This window comes from Balaenoptera physalus, assembly GCF_965194825.1.
Source record: "Balaenoptera physalus genome assembly, chromosome: 4".
Taxonomy (NCBI): domain Eukaryota; kingdom Metazoa; phylum Chordata; class Mammalia; order Artiodactyla; family Balaenopteridae; genus Balaenoptera; species Balaenoptera physalus.
The window spans coordinates 32,287,020-32,307,188 of record NC_138891.1 but is presented as its reverse complement, the minus strand read 5'-3'; the positions used below and the strand labels follow the sequence as shown (position 1 = coordinate 32,307,188).

The window sequence follows — 20,169 nt, the reverse complement described above, 5'->3', positions numbered from 1 at the left end:
GTTTCTGGAGCATTTCCCACTTCCATCATGCCACTCTTCTGAGCGCTACCAGAAGCAGAACTTTCTAGCGTCATCCTCTCTGAAGCCCAAGAGTCCAGAGGGTAAATGTAGAATATATTTGTGTTGACCTATAACCTAAGAGAAACCAAAGTTACATGGATCAGTGGACATTACTTACAACCTGGAGCTGCAAGAGCTCTTAGACTTGAACTCTCCAGTATGGGAGCCACTTGCCACATGTAGCTGATGAGCACTTGAAACTTGGCTAGTCTGAATTGAGGTGTGTTGTGAGTGCAAAACACACACCAGATTTCAGTGGCTTAGTTAAAAAAAAAAAAAAAAAGGAGAAGAATGTAAAAGAACTCATTAGTACTTGCTTACATGGATTGCAGGTTGAAATGATATTTTGGATATATTAGGCTAAATCAAATAGATTATTAAAACTATTTTTATGTGTTTTTAATTTGGCAATGAGAAAACCTAAGGTTACATATGTGGGTCACATTATATTTCTGCTGGACAGAGTCTAAGCCCTACACCATCAAGGGGTAGATATGCATCCTGGTCTTGACAGGATGCAGAGCTTACAGGAATTTGTCTCTTCTCACGTGAATCATGCCCAGCTATGTATAGATGCAGTTTTATTGTTTGTGTAATAGCCCTCTGTACATCCAGAGAATCTTTCATCTGAGGATCTCAAGCATTAATTAATTTTCATTGAATGGCTGGGGAAGACTGGTATTCTTAGTTCTATTTTACAGATGAGGAAACTGAGGCATGGGGAGATTTAAATGATTTGCCCAGGGCTACCCAGGGTAGAGTGGCAGAGCTCAGAATAGAAGTGTGAGTCATAATTAATCACACATCTAACTAGCAAACAATATTTTTTTCTTCCTGATTAGGTAAAATTCTTCAAGGTAGAGACCATGCTTTAAAAATGCTATTTCCTAGTGACATTTGCAGCAACATGGATGGACATAGAGATTATCATACTAAGTGAAGTAAGTCAGATGGAGAAAGACAAATACCACATGATATGACGTAGCTGTGGAATCTAAAATATGATACAAATGAGCTTATTTACAAGACAGACTCACAGACATAGAAAACCAACTTATGGTTACCAAAGGGGAAAGGGAAGGATAAATTAGGAGTTTGGGATTGGCAGATACAAACTACTATATATAAAATAAACAACAAGGACTTACTGTATGGCACAGGGAACTATACTCAATATCCTGTAATAAACCATAATGGAAAAAAGAAAAAATATATATATCTGAGTCACTTTGCAGTATATAAGAAACTAATGCAACATTATAAATCAACTATACTTCAGTTAAAAAAATTCTATTTCCAACTAGTAAAACACTGAATGCTCAGTGAACATCACACAACAGCAGTAGTCATTGCTACCAGATTTCACAAGTTTTGGCATTAACAATTAAGTAAAGTACAAAAGAAGTAAATAAGTGTCCTTTTAAAATTGTTTGCAATTTTTCATACTCTGGGGGAAGGAACGGTTGTTACCCCTTACTTCGGAGGCAGATAAATAAATCTCACCTTTGATTAGTTCATTTGTTTTTAAAACTAGGTTTCCTGGGTCTTACTTTTGATATTTTGAAGAGAAGAAACTTCAAGCAAGTGCATGTTAGTCTAGATTTGGATTCCAGATGGGCAGAGGAGGGAAGAAGCTTTGGAACCCTTGGTGCTCCTACTAACTTTCTTCTATCATCTTCCACCTGTGATATGTTCTCCTTTTACAAGCGTAGGCATCAGAGCTCTGGAGAGTGAGTTTTCTCAAAAGAGTGTACTTTTATCAAACTTATTTTGGAGGGAAGACCATCCGAAACAGGCATCAGGCTATTCAGGCAAAAACCTCATGAAGTGAACAGTATTTTTCCTAGTCTTCATATTAATTTTTCTTGTGCTAAGTAGGAGGGAAAAAAGAGAATGAAATCTACTACCACCTTGTGATTACATTCCCTTTGACTGAGAGTGATTTTCAAAGTCATTCTAAAATAATGCACCACTAAAAGTACATGAGTTTAAGAGTAAAACTAAAGAGTTACAGAAACAATTGGTTCATTTGTTCAATAATACATACCCTCTATTACGTATTTCAAAAATATTTATTGTGAGTGCATGAATGAAAGGTTTCTACATCCCCCAATTCTGTTCCTTGTAAAAATTATTTGAATAAAATGTAATATTTTTCAAGAATGGTTGAAGGACGTTCATTTTTGCCGATACATACATACGTGGACGAGGGTATGTTCATACAATGACCCCTCTACTTTCATTGCCTAAAGAGTTAAGCCCGATCATTTCTCAGTGTGTCATCTTGCCCTTCTGACAGGAAATATTACTGGAGTGCTGAAAGGTTTTTAATTATACTCTCAGTTGCCTCAAATAATGATAGTCTACTTGTGGGCACATGTCTTAGAGGAGAATCATAGTCTGTGCTTTGTGCATCACACAGATTCCTTCATTTCCTTTGCCTTTTGTTTGAACCAGAAAAATGGCTTAGAGAAATTCATGCACATTTCCTTGCCGTCCCTACCCACGATGGTGAGGCTAAGTCAGTGAGAGAAGAGTTTTAAGACCTTTGGTGTCTTTGGTACTCCAAGCTCAGGATGGAAGGGGAGTGAGTGGGAGAAGTGGAGTGGAAAATGCTGGAAACTCCATCCTAGATGATCCTTTTGCACTTGGTGTTTCTCACTCCTTCAAAGCTGATGTATTCCACTTCGAGGGGATGGGGGTAGAGGGAGGGGGACAGGTGAGGTAGAGGAGATGAAATGTGTATGTTGAATCCTTTGCAAATTTGTCCCCAAAATGGCCTTTGCCAATCTCCCTGGTCACCATGTCCTGCCATTCAATTTGTCCAGATGTTTTTCTTCATTTTTTGATTGTTACAAAGCCATTCAGTACCTCATTACCAGAACAGTGTGATGCTGATTCTAGCACATCTCTGTTGGAAGAGAAATCAAGAAGACTTTTAAAAACAGTGGTCATTTAACTTTGCAGTATAATGGATGACTCTGTAGACCTTCATAGTTCACTCCGAAGTTGAGATCTTTTACACAAATCTAGTTGTTATGCATTCATGCCAGTGAGAAAGCATGGAGAGGTGGGATTTCAATACCTTTCCTGAAGGAAAGAGGGAGTCATTTCATGGACTGATGCCTCAGAACCCTCGAGTCTGGAAAAAGGTCTATAAAAACAGAGTATCTTTATTCTTCCAGCAACTGGGCTAAAATCTATAGTAACTAACCTGCCAAGGAGTATTGTTTGAATGACAATCCAACAGACAATGGGAAGAATTGTTTCCAACTTAGATCTTTATCTAATAAAGCTTTATGCAACTATAAATTTTCAAGCGATGATAAATGGAAGTAGTGAGAATATAATCATACTGAAGTGGGGTTGATACACTGATGCTTTTGCAGCAGGGGAGATAGGGAAGGTGGGGGGAAATAATAGACAAATGGAATTGGAGGGTGTTTTGAAGTCAGAAAACAAATGTTTTCCCCTTCTGATGGGCCCTCTGCAGACAATTCTTGGAACATGGCCCACCAAAGCGCTGTACAATGGCAGCCCCCTCCGCTCCCCTGCAGCAGCAAGACACGGCCGGGGTAAGAGTGAGCGTGGCGCTTTCTGCCCAGGCTCTAATTCATGCCTGCAGAATAACAATCTGCTCTTGGCGCACCAAGCACAATGAAGGCCCTCTAAGCTGCCACTCATTCGGGGCCGACTAACACTCTGGGCCCTTGTTTCTGATTCTTGGCATTGTCAGGGCAGGGAGTGTGGGGAGAGCCACACACTTCCATGCTGGGAAAGGCAGGGCCCCTGGCGGCCCCAGCCAGTCATCAGATGGCCTGGACAACAGCAGCGGCCAGACTAGCTAGAAGAGAGCTTACACCCGCTGGCAAATTTGCCAAACATTCAGGAATTTGGGATCGTGGTTTCAAAAAGTCTAGTCTCTGCTCTCTCATCCCCCAACTCCAAAAAACGTCCCAAAACAAAACCCTCATTAAAAATTCTCTTGGCATGGCAGACTGCTAGAAAGTCTGATCCAGCGCTGGCATTTTTCTAACACCCTTCAAGCAGCAGGGCTGACAAATTTCCAACAGTACTGGGGCAGCCATCAAACTACATAATCTTTTTTTTTTTGCTGCTGCTGGCTCCATCTTCCAAACTATATAATCTTGGCATGGCTGAATAAAAAGTGATGGTAGCAAAGGTGATTGGGGCTTATGCTAGGCAGACAGATAACATGGGGCGTTATTGGAACTAGCAAGCTTATTGCTAATCTCTACAACTTTAGGCAAAAGAAGCGACAGGTCAAAAAACATCATGCATAGCATATATTCATTATAGGAGGGAGCAAAACATCCTTCAACTCACAATGGAGGTAGACATCAGAGGTAAGCCTCAAAGCCTGTCTCATAGCAAGGGCTGGTATTGATTCCCAGCCAATTTAGAGGGTGAAAGGGGCCATGAGACTACTTGAGGATAAAAATAATAGCTACTACTTTTTGAGCACTATGTCCCAGGGATTTTAAACACATTAGCTAATTTAGACCTAATGGAAGTTTGTCAGATAGATATCGTCTCTCAGTTTATATAAAACTGAGGATTCTGGAGCCCAGGGCAATTAGGAAAGTTCTGCTTGACCCCAGAGCCAGTGCTTTTGGATTCACTGTATTAAAATGCCTCTCTGGGGCTAAAAGGAGAAAAAACTTCATGAAACAAATGTTTTTTTTTTTCCTAAAGAATTCCAGTTTTCCTTGAACTTGGATTAGAGCTTTATCTTAAAGAAATAACCATAGTTGCTCATTGCAGACAAGAGAAGAAACATCTAATATTGAGAGACGCAGTGAGCATTTCCATTTCTGCTGAATGAATCAAAATGGGACCAGTAAAGTCTAGTCTTTGTGTCAGTTCTTTGTCTCCTTCTTGGCCAAGAATGTCTGGACACACTGAGTCAGTCAGGGTGTCAGTACCATTTTGACCTGGCACACAACTTACCATGAGTCACTAGAAGGATTCAAAACTCAGGGCTAGGAAAAGCCACTGCCATTAAGTTGGTACAGCTAAAAATATTCAGGTGTCAACCTTGGATTGTAGCTTGTTCATTCATCTATTTGTTTATTCATTTAATAAATATCTATCCCAATCTACTCTATTAAATACAAAACCCAGGGTAAAAATTTCAATTAGTATAAAATAATAAACAGTGACAAGCAAGTTTCTCATCCCCAGTCTCCCAGTTCCTTTGCTTAGGGACAATCACTGTTACCAGTTTCTTAGGGATCCTTCTAGGGACATTCTAGGCATAAATGTACCTTTCTCTTGGTTTTCATAATTGTTATTGAATCCTTGCTACAGCTTGGGCACTGCTTTATATAAGCTGATGGCCAAGACTTGGCCCCTACCCCTGGGGCTGAAGTAGACACAGAAACCAATTGCTACCATATATATGATTGATAAGCGCCCAGTTGGAGGTACTTCTGGGAGTGGTGGTAGGCTGAGTGGATCAGGGCTGAAATATCTATGTGCCCGATCAGCCGTCACAAGTGAATGGTTGTTACTAACAGTGAAGTGCCAGTGTTTGCAAATTATTTTTAAGAATAGATTAGAGCTTATTCCTGTGACGATTACCCTCCTTTGCATTCTAATTTGCCTTTGGGAGTGAAAGCAAAAGGTGTGGAGATCACGCTGGTTCACTGAGAATTGTGTGTGATCCTGGGCACATTCAGAGTGTGTCCTTTTGTGAATGTAATCTGGTGCACATTCTGGGGAACTGAAAATTTCAGACATCCAGGAGGAAAGGGGGGCATTATTTCCTCATTTTTTTGGAAGCCAATAGAAATCTTTCCCCGAACAGTATATGCAGCCCATTCAGTCGAGAGATTGGTCTCCTAGTTGCCTGGTTTCAAAATCTTCATACTTGTAATAGAAGGGAAGTCAGGAAGGAGAAAAGTCGCCCATCTGGATTGAATACACTTCGAGACAGTAGTTTTGTGCACTGTGAGGCAGATGACGTTTTGCAGATTTAAGAGACAGCTGAATCTGACGCATGTGGGTGCAAGCTACTGGTGGAAGGCTTGGAGCGAATCCTTTCAGCGCAGCTCGGATTTATGGGAACTACTCCGGAGCTTGTAGGCTTTGAAGAGGGGCGTACAGCGGTGATTTGGTTCACAAAGAGCCCATGTTTACTTTGGTTCACCTGGCTTCTCACCCCATATTGAATTTTACTTTCAGTATGATTGTAACCAGCTCCAGACTCGGATGCAACCTCTGCTCAATGTCTGATAGGGAGTTAAAGAGAGAAAATAAAAAATGGCATAAATAAGTTTCACATGATTTCCAATCAGAGCAATGAGTTGGCTCTGTTTCACTCAATCAGCCAGCGGCAGAGAGGATTTTGCAAACTTCAATGACCCTTTCAGAAAGCTTTGTCTACATCCTGCCTTCAGGAGAAAACCCAGAACCAGTCAAATGTGTCCTGTTTCATTTTCTATGGCAGCTTGCCTTGTAGCTGTCCTAGGAGAGAATGTGGCCTAAGTACATTCTCCTCTTGATCTTCCAAAAGTGCCACTCCAAGAGGCAAGAAGATTAGCTGGTTATTACAACACATGAGGCAGAAATGCATGTTGAAATGAAGCACAGCTGAATTGCTGAGGGCAGGACTATAAAATACCTTTCCAAGGATTTCCTTCCTTGTGAGCTCAAATGGCAGCTCAGCTTGACAGCAGGGTCTCCATGCTGACTTAAGTTTTCAAATCATGTCAGAAAACTGTAATTATATACAATTCTCCTCACTAAAGAAACCCATAACCCAAATTTGTACAGTTAGTCAAATGTTAGTTGCAAAAATACTGAGCTATGTTATTACCCTTTTAAAAGTCCACTGTGAATGCTGTAATACAGGGTATATGGTTTGAAAGGGTTTTTTTCCCCTTTCCTCCCTCCCTTCTTCCTTCCTTTCCTCCCTCCTCCCTTCCTCCCTTTCTTCTTCTCTTCCTTCCTTCCCTCATTCCTAAAAGTAACAGGAAGCAGAACTAGATCTGAGTGGAATCTTGCCTTTTCACTCAGTTTTTTCCCCCTAGCTGAGTTAAATAAAGCACAACAAGAGTGCATTTTCCAAGTACCTTATGGGATCCTGTCAACCTATTTCTTCCCCTTGCTTTGAAAGTGACCCACAAAGAGATAAAATTACTTGCATTGATTCTTACAGAAAAGCAGCCAAGGTTTTATTAAAAACATTGCCCTTCGTAGTCTTGCATATTTTCTTTCCCTTTTTAATATGGGAGGATATCAAATATAAAAGAAATACAAACGTAAAACACTGCTCCTTTCATCTTTGTTCGCTTTCCCAAATCTTCCAATACATCACTTATTTTTCTTCATTAAACTTTAAACTGGAGAAAGTGGAATGCTGCATTTGAATTTTGAGGGCACGAGGGACTTGGGATGGGCTATCTGCATCGTGTCATTCATTAGATTCTAATAAGATCTTCTTACCCTGAGGATGTGGAGAAAAGGGAACCCTTGTTACACTGTTGGTGGGAATTTAAAGTGGTGCAGCCATTGTGGAAAACAGTATGGAGGTTCCTCAAAAAGCTGAAAATAGAACTACCATATGGCCTAGCAATCCACTCCTGGGTATATATCTGAAGAAAACAAAGACACTAATTCGAAAAGATACATGCACCCCAATGTTCATCACAGCATTATTTACAATAGTCAAGATATGGAACCAACCTGAGTGTCCATCAACAGATGAATGGATAAAGATGTGGTATGATATACACACACACGCACACACACACACACACACACACACACAATGGAAAACTACTCAGCCATAAAGAAATGAAATTTTGCCATTTGCAACAGCATGGATGGACTTGGAGGGTATTATGCTCAGTGAAATAAGTTAGACAGAAAAAGACAAATACTGTATGATATCACTTATATGAGGAATCTAAAAAATAAAACTAGTAAATATAACAAAAAAGAAACAGACTCACAGGCATAGAGAACAAACTAGTGGTTACCAGTGGGGGGAAAGGGAAGTGGGAAGGGGCAAGATAGGGGTAGGGGATTGAGAGGTACAGACTACTATGTATAAAATAAGCTACAAGGATGTATTGTACAACACAGGGAATATAGCCAATAGTTTATAATAACTATAAATGGAGCATAACCTTTAAAAATTGTGACTCACTCTGTTGTACATCTGAAACTTATATTGTAAGTCAACTATACCTTAATAAAAAAAATTGGGACAGGCTAAACATTTTTATACCTTGGGAAACACATTCAAACTAACTAGTTTCCTATAGAACTCAGAATTCTGGGAGTTCACCCTCCTTGATGTCACTGGATTCTTTAATTTCTAAGAAAAAAGATTAAAAAGTGCCATTGATACGTGGTTGAATAAATAAACTTTAAAACAAATTCAGGATTTCCCTTCAAATGTATACAATGTACTATCAAATATTGCTTGGAACTGCAATACTTTGAAATACACATGAAAAATAATTTGATGATGAACTGTGATGATGAAAAATAATGTAATGAAAAACGTGTGATGACCTGGATTTCTTTCTTTTCTTTTTTTGTAATTCCTAGGCTAATTTTGTTCACTAAAACCTGTCCTTGTCAAAAGCCACCCCTATAAAACCTAGGGTTATAGATGAAGCCGTCTGTAGCAAAATGGGGGCAAAACGCTTGTGATAACAGGTTAAGTGGGAAAAAAAAGAATTCAAAATGTTATGTTTTTTTAAAAAACATACCAAAAGAATAGCCTAGAATAATGTGTTATATTTTTCTTCTGTTTTTGTTCTTTCTGTAATTTGGGAAATTACTTTTCTAACAACAACAATAACAAAAAGATCAACCATAATCCTTGTGTTTTTTAGTGGGTCTGATTTATCCTGGACCACCTTGTACTTGCAGATGTAGAACTCTGACTTTTAAAAAACATGTACTTTTGGGCTTCCCTGGTGGCGCAGTGGTTGAGAATCTGCCTGCCAAGGCAGGGGACACGGGTTCGAGCCCTGGTCTGGGAAGATCCCACATGCCGCGGAGTGGCTGGGCCCGTGAGCCACAACTGCTGAGCCTGCGCGTCTGGAGCCTGTGCTCCGCAACAAGAGAGGCCGCGATGGTGAGAGGCCCGCGCACCGCGATGAAGAGTGGCCCCCGCTTGCCGCAACTAGAGAAAGCCCTCGCACAGAAACGAAGACCCAACACAGCCAAAAATAAATAAATAAATTTAAAAAAAATGTACTTTAAACTCTGAAGAGCTCATCAGAAGCTGTAATGGTGCCTGATAAAATCTCAGCTCTGAAAAGGAAAAATACTGGAGTGGTACAGTACGTGCTGGGATAAACATTTTGAAAGCAAGTGAATAATGAGACTACTAACTTGGTGATGAGCACACCTGAGTTTTGATAAGCATGACCCGCTTGCACGTGGTGAAACCCTCAATCCACAGAGAGTGTCTCATCTTTACTGAGCTCAGCGCAATGAACATTTAGTCCCTATAAAGCAATGTGCAATTAATCAGGGGAAAGCTGCAGAGCCCGTCAGACCTGCTTGCATTCCTTTCCTCTCAGTGGTTCCTAGTTCAAGAGGGTTCATCCTTTGGGAATGTTTTAACACCCTTTTGGAAGCAATGCCAAAATCCAGGGCTTTGACAGCTTGAGAAAACCTTATTTTATCCTGAGATAGAGAAAAACCTGACTCTGGGCAGGGCTAAATTATCAAAGGCAGTACCATGTAGTGGCAGTAAGTTAACTGGCAGATCCTGGGGAGCTGAGAGCGCCTTTGAACTTGCTGGGAAGTTTAACAGCAAGAGCGCAGAGTCCTGGGAGAGAATCTGTTACTAAAAGAAGATGAACTAGTAAGTAGCTTTCCAGCTGAACAAAAAAGCAAGAGACAGAATCCATCAGCTCCAGAATCCGTGTTCAATTCTCACAATAGCGGAAGAGGTATATGCAGAGAAATGTATGGGATGGTGTTGAAAATAGATGCCAAAACAAGAAGTTGGGCAGATTCATTTTCCTTTGGTATTATGGATGAGAATTTAAAATATCAGTTTGAACAGGGTATTCACTGGACTTGGTGGAAGGACAAGTCAGGAGTCATCACGGAATCTGGTGATTTACTGATGCCAAGGCCAGTTCTCTTCCTGGGGACTCTCTTTGAAGTCAAGCGATGTTGGGAACACGGGGCAAAGAGGAGAATGGGAATTAGGGTGAGAACTGTCTTTGTAGTTGTATCATTTTCCCCCAATATTTATTGTTTTTCCCTTCCTCATTCATTCAGCAAATACTTCATGACCTCTCGGTGCCTGGCATTTTACTGGGCATTTGGGATTTGAAGATGAATACAGGAGAATTCCTGCTCTTAAGGAGTCTGGAGGTATTTTCAAATACTGGCCAACGACCCATCCCCATTCTCATTAGGAGGAGCAGCTCTGAAGGAGGGATGCACTGCCCCATATTTCTATACCCTTATGTCTCTAACTTAAAGGCATTGCTCACTTCACAGCATTTTACTCTTTTAAATAAAGGTAATTCATTAAAGTTATAAAAGTGGGTTTAATTTTTATGTTATTTATAAGGCTTTTTCACCTAAATAAATCAACTCATTAGAAAACAAAATCCCAAGTCAGACAGCCCTTCCATTCTGATTGTTGTTTTTTAACAATATGGTTTCTCTGTTGATATCATGAGCCTCCCTTCCTACATGTTGGAATCCATGGATAGTATTAGACATTTGATCTGCTGAGGGAGATGGATTATTTTTTATCGGTTAGACATCTAGCCAGTCTCAAAACAACCACTATAGGGTTTTTGTTTTATTGGTTTTGCCTATGAAAATATTAACTGACAGCCATACAACCAAAAAAATTTTTTTTGAAAAAAAAAAATCTCTGTGTTGTCCTACCCAATCTTCTCTGAAGGGAGGGGGGAAAACCTTCCGTAACTTTCCAGGAAGTGAAAACCAATGAACATTTTAAAAAGTTACATTACTCTTATTACCAGCAGTACAGTAAGTTTTTAGAAGAGCCATTTCTCTTTTTTGTTTTTTTGTTTTTGTTTTTATTTTTTTAATAGAATTTATTTATGTGTATGTTAATATAATTTAAGTTTTTTTTAACATCTTTATTGGAGTATAATTGCTTTACAATGGTGTATTAGTTTCTGCTTTATAACAAAGTGAATCAGTTATACATATACATATGTTCCCATATCTCTTCCCTCTTGCGTCTCCCTCCCTCCCACCCTCCCTATCCCACCCCTCTAGGTGGCCACAAAGCACTGAGCTGATCTCCCTGTGCTATGCGGCTGCTTCCCACTAGCTAGCTATTTTACATTTGGTAGTGTATATATATCCATGCCACTCTCTCACTTCGTCCCAGCTTACCCTTCCCCCTCCCCATATCCTCAAGTCCATTCTCTAGTAGGTCTGTGTCTCTATTCCCGTCTTGCCCCTAGATTCTTCATGACCTTTCTTATTTTTTTCTTAGATTCCATATATATGTGTTAGCATATGGTATTTGTTTTTCTCTTTCTGACTTACTTCACTCTGTATGACAGACTCTAGGTCCATCCACCTCACTACAAATAACTCAATTTCGTTTCTTTTTATGGCTGAGTAATATTCCATTGTATATATGTGCCACATCTTCTATATTCATTCATCTGTTGTTGGACACTTAGGTTGCTTCCATGTCCTGGCTATTGTAAATAGAGCTGCAATGAACATTTTGGTACATGACTCTTTTTGAATTATGGTTTTCTCAGGGTATATGCCCAGTAGTGGGATTACTGGGTTGTATGGTAGTTCTATTTTTAGTTTTTTAAGGAACCTCCATACTGTTCTCCATAGTGGCTGTATCAATTTACATTCCCACCAACAGTGCAAGAGGGTTCCCTTTTCTCCACACCATCTCCAGCATTTATTGTTTGTAGATTTTTTGATGATGGCCATTCTGACCAGTGTGAGATGATATCTCATTGTAGTTTTGATTTGCATTTCTCTAATGATTAATGATGTTGAGCATTCTTTCATGTGTTTGTTGGCAATCTGTATATCTAGAAGAGCCATTTCTGATCAGACAGAATATAAAATTGGATTCAAGTACCTATTTCCCTGATAGGCTTAAACTACTTTGACTAACAGTCTTGATATTTCTCACTGTATTGAACATTTTTAGTTTCTCAAGGATACCATGGGGAGGGGACAAAGGGCCCCTAGTGTTCACTGCCTCTGGGTATTTATGCCCTGTGTAGTCCCCTCCTACGCTGTATCAGGATTGGTCTGTGTGACAAAAGAATCTGGCAGAGGGCTTCCCTGGTGGTGCAGTGGTTAAGAATCTGCCTGCCAATGCAGGGAACACGGGTTCAAGCTCTGGTCCGGGAAGATCCCACATGACACGGAGCAACTAAGCCCTTTTGCCATAACTACTGAGCCTGCACTCTAGAGCCCGCAAGTCACAACTACTGAGCCTGCAAGCCACAACTACTGAGCCCGTGTGTCACACCTACTGAAGCCCACGCACCTAGAACCCGTGCTCTGCAACAAGAGAAGCCACCAGAATAAGAAGCCTGCGCACCACAACGAAAAGTAGCCCCTGCTCGCTGCAACTAGAGAAAGCCCACATGCAGCAACGAAGACCCAACGCAGCCAAAAAGAAAGAAAGAAAGAAAGAAAGAAAGAAAGAAAGAAAGAAAGAAAGAAAGAAAGAAAGAAAGAAAGAAAGAAAGAATCTGGCAGAAGTGATGGTATGTCCTTCCCTGGGCTAGATCATAAAGACATTCTGGCTTCTGCCTTTCAATCTCTCTCTGATCATTCCCTCTGAGGGACACCAGTTGTCATGTTGTGAGGACACTCAGGCAGCCCTGTGAATCATCACGTGGCAAGATACTGAGGCCTCCTACCTACAGCCATATGAATGAGACATCTTGGAAGCAGATCTCTGGCCCTCATAAGCCTCAGATGACTGCAGGCACTGCCAACAGCTTGACTGCAACCTCGTGACAGAACCCGAGCCAGAACCACTCAGCTGAGTCATACCCAGATTCCTAACCCATAGAAGCTGAGTGAAATAATAAACGTTTGTTGGGTTAAGCTGCTAAGTTTTGGGGTAATTTGTTATACAGCAATAGATGACGAATACAAGGACCCTTTCAAACCTGGGATTTGTTGATTCTCTGATTCTCATATCACACTGGTAATATCTGCCATGGGAAATATTCTTACTGGGTGTCTTGGGAAGTTTTAAATCTCCTTAGTTCCCTGTACATTGCATGCATTAATTAATATACATATCCATTTATATGCATATATAGACAAAGTTAATGCATTTTTTTTCTAAACACTTTTTGAAGTTCATTTTCTATTTTAAAGACACTACATGCTTATTAAAGAAAATGTGGAGGGGAAAGTTAGAAAATAATTACCCCTAGTTTTAACACCCAAAGAGAACTATTGTTAACATTTGAGTGTATTTCCCGCTGTCTTTCTTTCAGAGTATTTAAAAGCAGTTGTGACCATATGCTACATGCCATGCTTTTGACAAACCAAATTCATTTTCCTTAATAAAATCCAATGACATGCCTTGTTCATTTTTGTCATTCAGCTCCCTGCTCGGGGTGACAAGTTCTCAGGGAAATCAGATGTGACTGTGCCCTGAGTGTGCGGAAGAGTGTCCTGTGGTTGGAACCAGGCCCTGACAGGCAGTGATCAGGGACTGGGGGTGCCAGATGCATGGAAGGTGATTTATACCAACTAGCAGTTGTCTCTGTGAGTCTTCTTTTTATTTCCAGTACTAACGTGTGTAAAGCGTCACTCCCTGCCCCCAACTCATATTTATATCCACCAACTTCCTAAGGGAATCTATACCCCTTTATTTTCTCTTCCTTTTCAAAGAGGGCTGGTTAGAGACGTGGATTTACTGGGATGCTGATGAAGAATAAGCAGCAGGGCGTTTTCCAAGTCCTGGAGAGGGATGCTAGCAAAGTGTTCACATGGTCATACATTTTTACAAGATTTGCAAAAGTAAGAAACTTTAATCACAATGGGCAAAGACTGCCATCTCTTTCCACTCTGCCCCTGCCCAGCAGCACAAATACTTTCCTTCACGCAGGGTGGTGTCCACTGATGGTGGGCATTTTATTTTTTATACATTTTGTATTCTTTTTCTTGATGGCCCCCAAAATTATGTAGGTTTCAGGACCTAAAATGTTGGATATATCTCTTGGTTTCTGAGTTGCAGAACATATACAGTTAAACAGTTGTTAAAAATTGCTTTGTACTTATATAATATTGTACATCAACTATACTTCAATTAAAAAAATAAAATAAAACAATTGCTTTGTACCGTGAACCTAACTTATTTATTATGCGTCTTATCTGTTAAGTCATTGGGAAACTCAGAGCTGTGAAAGTTACAGAATTAGAGGGTATCCAGTGGCTCAATCTGTTCCAAATAGTCGTATGTAATTTCTGGGGCTATTTCATCACAATCCATGGGTTCTCAAGAGGCCCTCCTTTTTGTGCTCAGGAACACTATTCCTTAACTTATGGACACTTTTTGAAGAAAACGACTGCCTCTCCAGCATCCACCCTGACCCCTCAATTAAGAGAGAATCAAATAAATTTAGTCTATTCAACACAACACTTTTGGACAAAAAAGGAATGCAAAATTATAGTACCAGTCAGGTGGGTGATTGGCTCTATAAAGGACTGTGCTACTCTCTGAATGTTTATTCATTTCACCTGTTGATCAGAGGAATTTATCCTTCTTTTAAAAGACTTTTTGAAATTTAAAAATCAAATCAATGCCTGCCGCGGGGACCTGGCAGAGTGACAAGCCCAGCTGCCACAACTTTCGAACCACTGCCTCACTCAGGCCGAGCCCCAGCCCTCTGGGCAGCCAATGACTAAACACTGCTGAGGTACCAGGGTGTGAGTGCAGATTCACCCTGCCTGACACGGGATTCCTGGAATGGGGAACTTCTCCTGGGACACTCCCCATCAGCCCGGCAGGTCTTAGAACCTTCCGGATTCTGAGGCTCTTTCTCTCCAATTTTTTTCTTCCCTCTCTCCCTTCACAGGCTTTCCTCCAGTAAATCTCTCAAATATCAAAGCCCATCTTAGCATCTGCTTCCGTGAGCATCTCAACTGGTGTACGTGTACATTCTTAAAAATGAACTAATCCAGGAGGGTTTATATTTGAAACCACAGTCCCCTGCCCCCTCCCCCTGGTTAACCCTGTTCCTGTATTTCCTTACATGGGCAACAACTTTTAAGTTAACTTTTTAGCTCTTTTGGCAGTTACCTCCATGTCTCTAAAATAATGTTTATGCCATATTGTTTATGATTTATTTTTGTTATTTATTTGTTATATGTTTATGTGTTATATGTATATGTAGATAACTATATGTAATATAGTTATTTATTATTGTTTATTGTCATAATGTTTATGCTGTAACTTTTTTTCCTTTTTAACCATTGAGGTATAACCGACATACTATAAACTGCTTTTATTTATTTATTTATGGGCTCACTGCACAGCATGTGGAATCATAGCTCCCAAACCAGGGATCAAACCAGAGCCCCCTGCAGTGGAAGTGCCGCATCCCAACCACTGGACCACCAGGGATGTCCCTAAACTGCTTATATTTAAAGTGAACAATTTGAAAAGTTTTGACATTTGTATACACCATGAAACGACCGCCACAATCAAGATAGTGAACATATCCATCACCCCTGAAAGTTCCCTCATGCCCCTTTAAAATCATCCTTCCCCTCCTCTCTGCAGTCCCTGATCTGCTTCTGTCACTGCAGATCAGTTTCATTATTCTATAATTTTATTTTATTTATTTATAAAAATTATTTATTTATTTATGGTTGTGTTGGGTCTTCGCTGCTGCGCGCGGGCTTTCTCTAGTTGCGGTGAGTTGGGGCTACTCTTCGTTGTGATGCACAGGTTTCTCATTGTGGTGGCTTCTCTTGTTGCAGAGCACGGGCTCTAGGCGCACAGGCTTCAGTAGTTGTGACACATGGGCTCAGTAGTTGTGGCTTGTGGGCTCTAGAGCTCAGGCTCAGTAGTTGTGGTGCACGGGCTTAGTTGCTCCGTGGCATGTGGAATCTTCCTGGACCAGGGCTCGAACCCGTGTCCCCTGCATTGGCAGGCGGATTCTTAACCACTGCGCCACCAGGGAAGTCCCCATTTTTCTAAAATTTTAGATAAATAGAATTGTACAGTATGTACTAGTTTTTTTCTGGCTCTTTCACTCAGTATAATTAATTTGAGATTCACCCATGTAGTTGTGTGTATTTAGAGTTCATTCTTTTTTATTGCTAAGTTGTATATTCCATTGTATGAATGTAACATAATTTTGTTTATCCATTCATCTTTTGATGGACATTGGGGGCTATCACAAATAAAGTTGTTGTGAACATTTGTGCACAATGCTTGTATGGACGTATATTTTCTTCTCTTCCTTCTTTCAGTGATCTCTGTCTTTTATTGACTAATGTCCAATGTCTTGAGTGCCATTGTTTCATATAATTTGTCTGATATTTTAATCGTTTCAGACAGGATAGTAAATCTGACCCCTTTACTTCATTTGACTAGAAGCAGAAGTACTGTATATTTCTTTAACATGTTATAATCTTCCTTTAAGTGATGCAACACCACTTTATGTATGGTGTAAGAACCTCCAAGATAACTCCATTTGTTCCCTCCTGGCCTTTGTGTTATGGTCATACATTTTGCTTCTACCTATTATAAATCCTTCAGTGCATTATTATTATTTTCCTATTTATTTAACAATTTTAGACATTATCTGTTGATTTCTCTGGTGATGGATCTGAATTTAGCTCACCGATCTTTTAGCTTCTGGCTTTCCTTTCTTCCACTTCAATAAGATTATGCCACTATTTTTAGATTCTTTCTATTAGTTGCCTTTGTAGCTATGTAAAATATAGTTTTATATATTCACATCCTTATTTTTAATTCCATCAGCCATTGACAGTATCTCTTGACTCTTCATTTTGTGAGGTGAACACACAAATGTCCTTACCCTTTTCTTCATTGCTGTATGCTTTCTTATCACAATCAAATGCTTACTTTTAACTTATGATGTCAAGAAAGAAAAATGGATCTTGTTCTGCAACCAGATCCAAGTCTTCCTTTTGCGTGGTTTGTGTGTTGATTCCAGGAGTTAAAAATTGACCAACAGTGTTTACAACATTATGACTATGTAAAGATTGTTCACAACTCAGCCACATAGTATGCTATGATTACATATCCTTCTTACATAGTCTTGTGTGTTTCTTGGAATTTCTAATTGTTTCCTCCTCCCCACCCCATTTCCTGCATTGCTGAGTTTTCCACAACTTGATATTCAACTTCTTAAAGATAGTATCAAATCTGTGAATTCTTTCTGCTCAAATACATTCTCTTCCCAGACAACTATCTTTTGGAGGCCTCCTTCCACAAGCTCTAAATTGAACCCTTGTGCTCTAGATTTGATGAAAAGCTGTCACCAAAGGTCTTCCTTCCATTTTTCTCCTGACTGGCTTAATTGTTTCTTGAACTTCTCATTTTTTGGTTTACTCTCTTACTTTGCTGGAACACATCCTTGAATCACTTTCATTGAAAGGGGATGTGGGAGGTAAACTTACTGAGTCCTTCCATGACTTAGAATATCTTTATTCTACTCTCAAACTTTCTCTTAGAACTTTGAAAGCACTGTTCCATTACTTATAGGATCCAGTATTGCTAAAGAGAAGTTTGATGCCAATCTGAATTTTTAAAAATACAATTTGTTTTTTCTCTCTGAAAAGTTTTTGCATTTTAAAATAATCTTTGATCTTCTGAAATTTTACCATTCTGTGACTGTCGGTCATTTTTCATTCACTGTATCTGGCATTGTAATATTTTTTCTTCCTTCCTTCTTCAGTCTAGAGCCTCATGCTTTTCAGTTGAGAAATCTTTATTGTTTCTTTGTTTATATTCTCCTCTCATTTTGTCTGTTCTCTCTGGAGATTCTATTCATCGGACATTAGCCTCTTGGATTATACTTTATAATTTAGCCTTTCACATTTTCAATCTACCTGTATTTTCTACTTTCTTAGAGATTTCTCTGATTTTATCAAAGATTAAACAGATCTTTTAATCTGTGTATTGAAATTTCTGCTTAAGCTATCATATTTTTAATTTCTAAGAACTCTTTATTTATTTAAATTTATTTTTAAAATTTATTTATTTTTGGCTACCTTGGGTCTTTGTTGCTGCACACGGGCTTTCTCTAGTTGTGGCGAGCAGGGGCTACTCTTCATTGTAGTGCATGGGCTTCTCCTTGTGGTGGCTTCACTTGTTGCAGAGCACAGGCTCTAGGCGTGCAGGCTTCAGTAGTTGTGGCTCGTGGGCTCTAGAGCGTAGGCTCAGTAGTTGTGGTGCATGGGCTTAGTTGCTCTGCGGCATGTGGAATCTTCCCAGACCAGGGCTCGAACCTGTGTCCCCTGCATTGGCAGGCGGATTCTTAACCACTGTGCCATGAGGGAAGCCCTATATTTCCTTTTTTTAAAAAAAAATACATATCTGTATTTCTAAACTTTCTGCAATAAGCACAATTACTTCTGTAATAAGAAAATAATTTATTTTTCAGTATATGTAAGGCTTTCTTTTGAATCTTCATTTACTGTATTAAAAGTAGCAAAATAAATAAAACAAAGGAAAGTGAAACAAAAACAAAACCAAAAACAATTTTAACCCCAGAGCTAATGGCTATACATAAGGTGAAAAACTGAATTCTACAGTTGGCTTGGTCCAGCATCCTTAGACAAAATATGTGATGAAGAAGTGAGTGGGGTGAGAATGCTGGGAGGATACAGGGAAGGAGGTGGGAACAGAGAGGAGAAGAGGCCTCAGGCGTACTCTTGGGACTTTCTCAAAGCTCAAGAATTATGGAAGCATGTCTTTGGAAAAAAGTCTGGATTTGCAAATGGAATATAATTGAAATTCAACATCTGAACTTTGAGGATCACCGTGGTGCATACTAATGAGCTAGGTTTCTTGATCTGGTGTAATAATTCATATGTAAGTTATCCATGTGATTGGATGGTATGTGCATCACTAACTGCTCATTTAAACAGGCAATATTCAGGTCACCCACACCACCCAAGCAGTCTCTGCTTTCAAGAGGGCTTTTGAGAGGAGGCTGACTTCTCCCTACTGAACATCTATTCAACTGTAAAGTCAACAAATGCAACGGGACCTGTACTGAAACTTTTACTCAGAGGCCAGACTTTTAAAATGCTGTCAAAATTGAACGGAATGTATAAACCACATCATCACAGAACTGCATTCATGAATGATCTAGGAGATGGACTAAAAGTAAAATTTTGGTGTATTCTCAAGAGAATGAGAGCAAAACATTGGGACCTGGCTTTTTATGTTTTCCCCTTTGTTAAAAGAAGGATCAGTGTTATCCAACAGGGAAAGTTCTCTCTTTTGTGGGGATGCTTACAATTCAGGGATTTGCATTCCTGGGCATTATTAGAAAATTCTTACAGTTATAAATCTTGTACGTTGAGTGGCTTGTTGGGCCATATTTCCGTCTGTTTGAATCACACAACCATCAACTGGCCTCAGAGATTATTTTAAAATTCTAACTCTAGACTATCTAAGAAGACTCTGAAACCAATCTCTGTTTAAGAGAGGTCAAATTCCAAGATTGCAAAATTCAAACTACAGTCTTTTATTGTACTTTTGATCTAGTGATTATTGAAAAAAATGAATTAATAATACTTAATAATAAATCAAAGGACAAATTCTAACTGTGGTGTGCCTCTCAATGTATGACATATCCCTCAAATTGAGTCATTTTCAAGCTTATGATGAGTGCAATGATTTCCTATCTCTTGTCCTATCTTCTTTTGTATTATCCATGTCAGGAACTGGCACTTCTTTCATTTTGTTGTATTCTAAGATCAAGAACGGAAATCACCCCTACCTCTCTTCAGCTACTCCCTTAAAACTATCCTGGAATAGCGGAATTTTTACCGATGTATTTTTAAGGGTGGGTCACCTTGGTATAACAAAATTTTAAGATGCCTAATACCATCAGCTAA

At 39.6% G+C, this 20,169-nt stretch overlaps 1 long non-coding RNA gene across 3 annotated transcripts in view; it reads left to right on the top strand.

Annotated features, from left to right (window-relative positions):
• The window catches only part of LOC309659726, a 94,112-nt gene that overhangs the window by 50,123 nt on the left and 23,820 nt on the right, over positions 1–20,169 (top strand). The window lies entirely within an intron of this gene.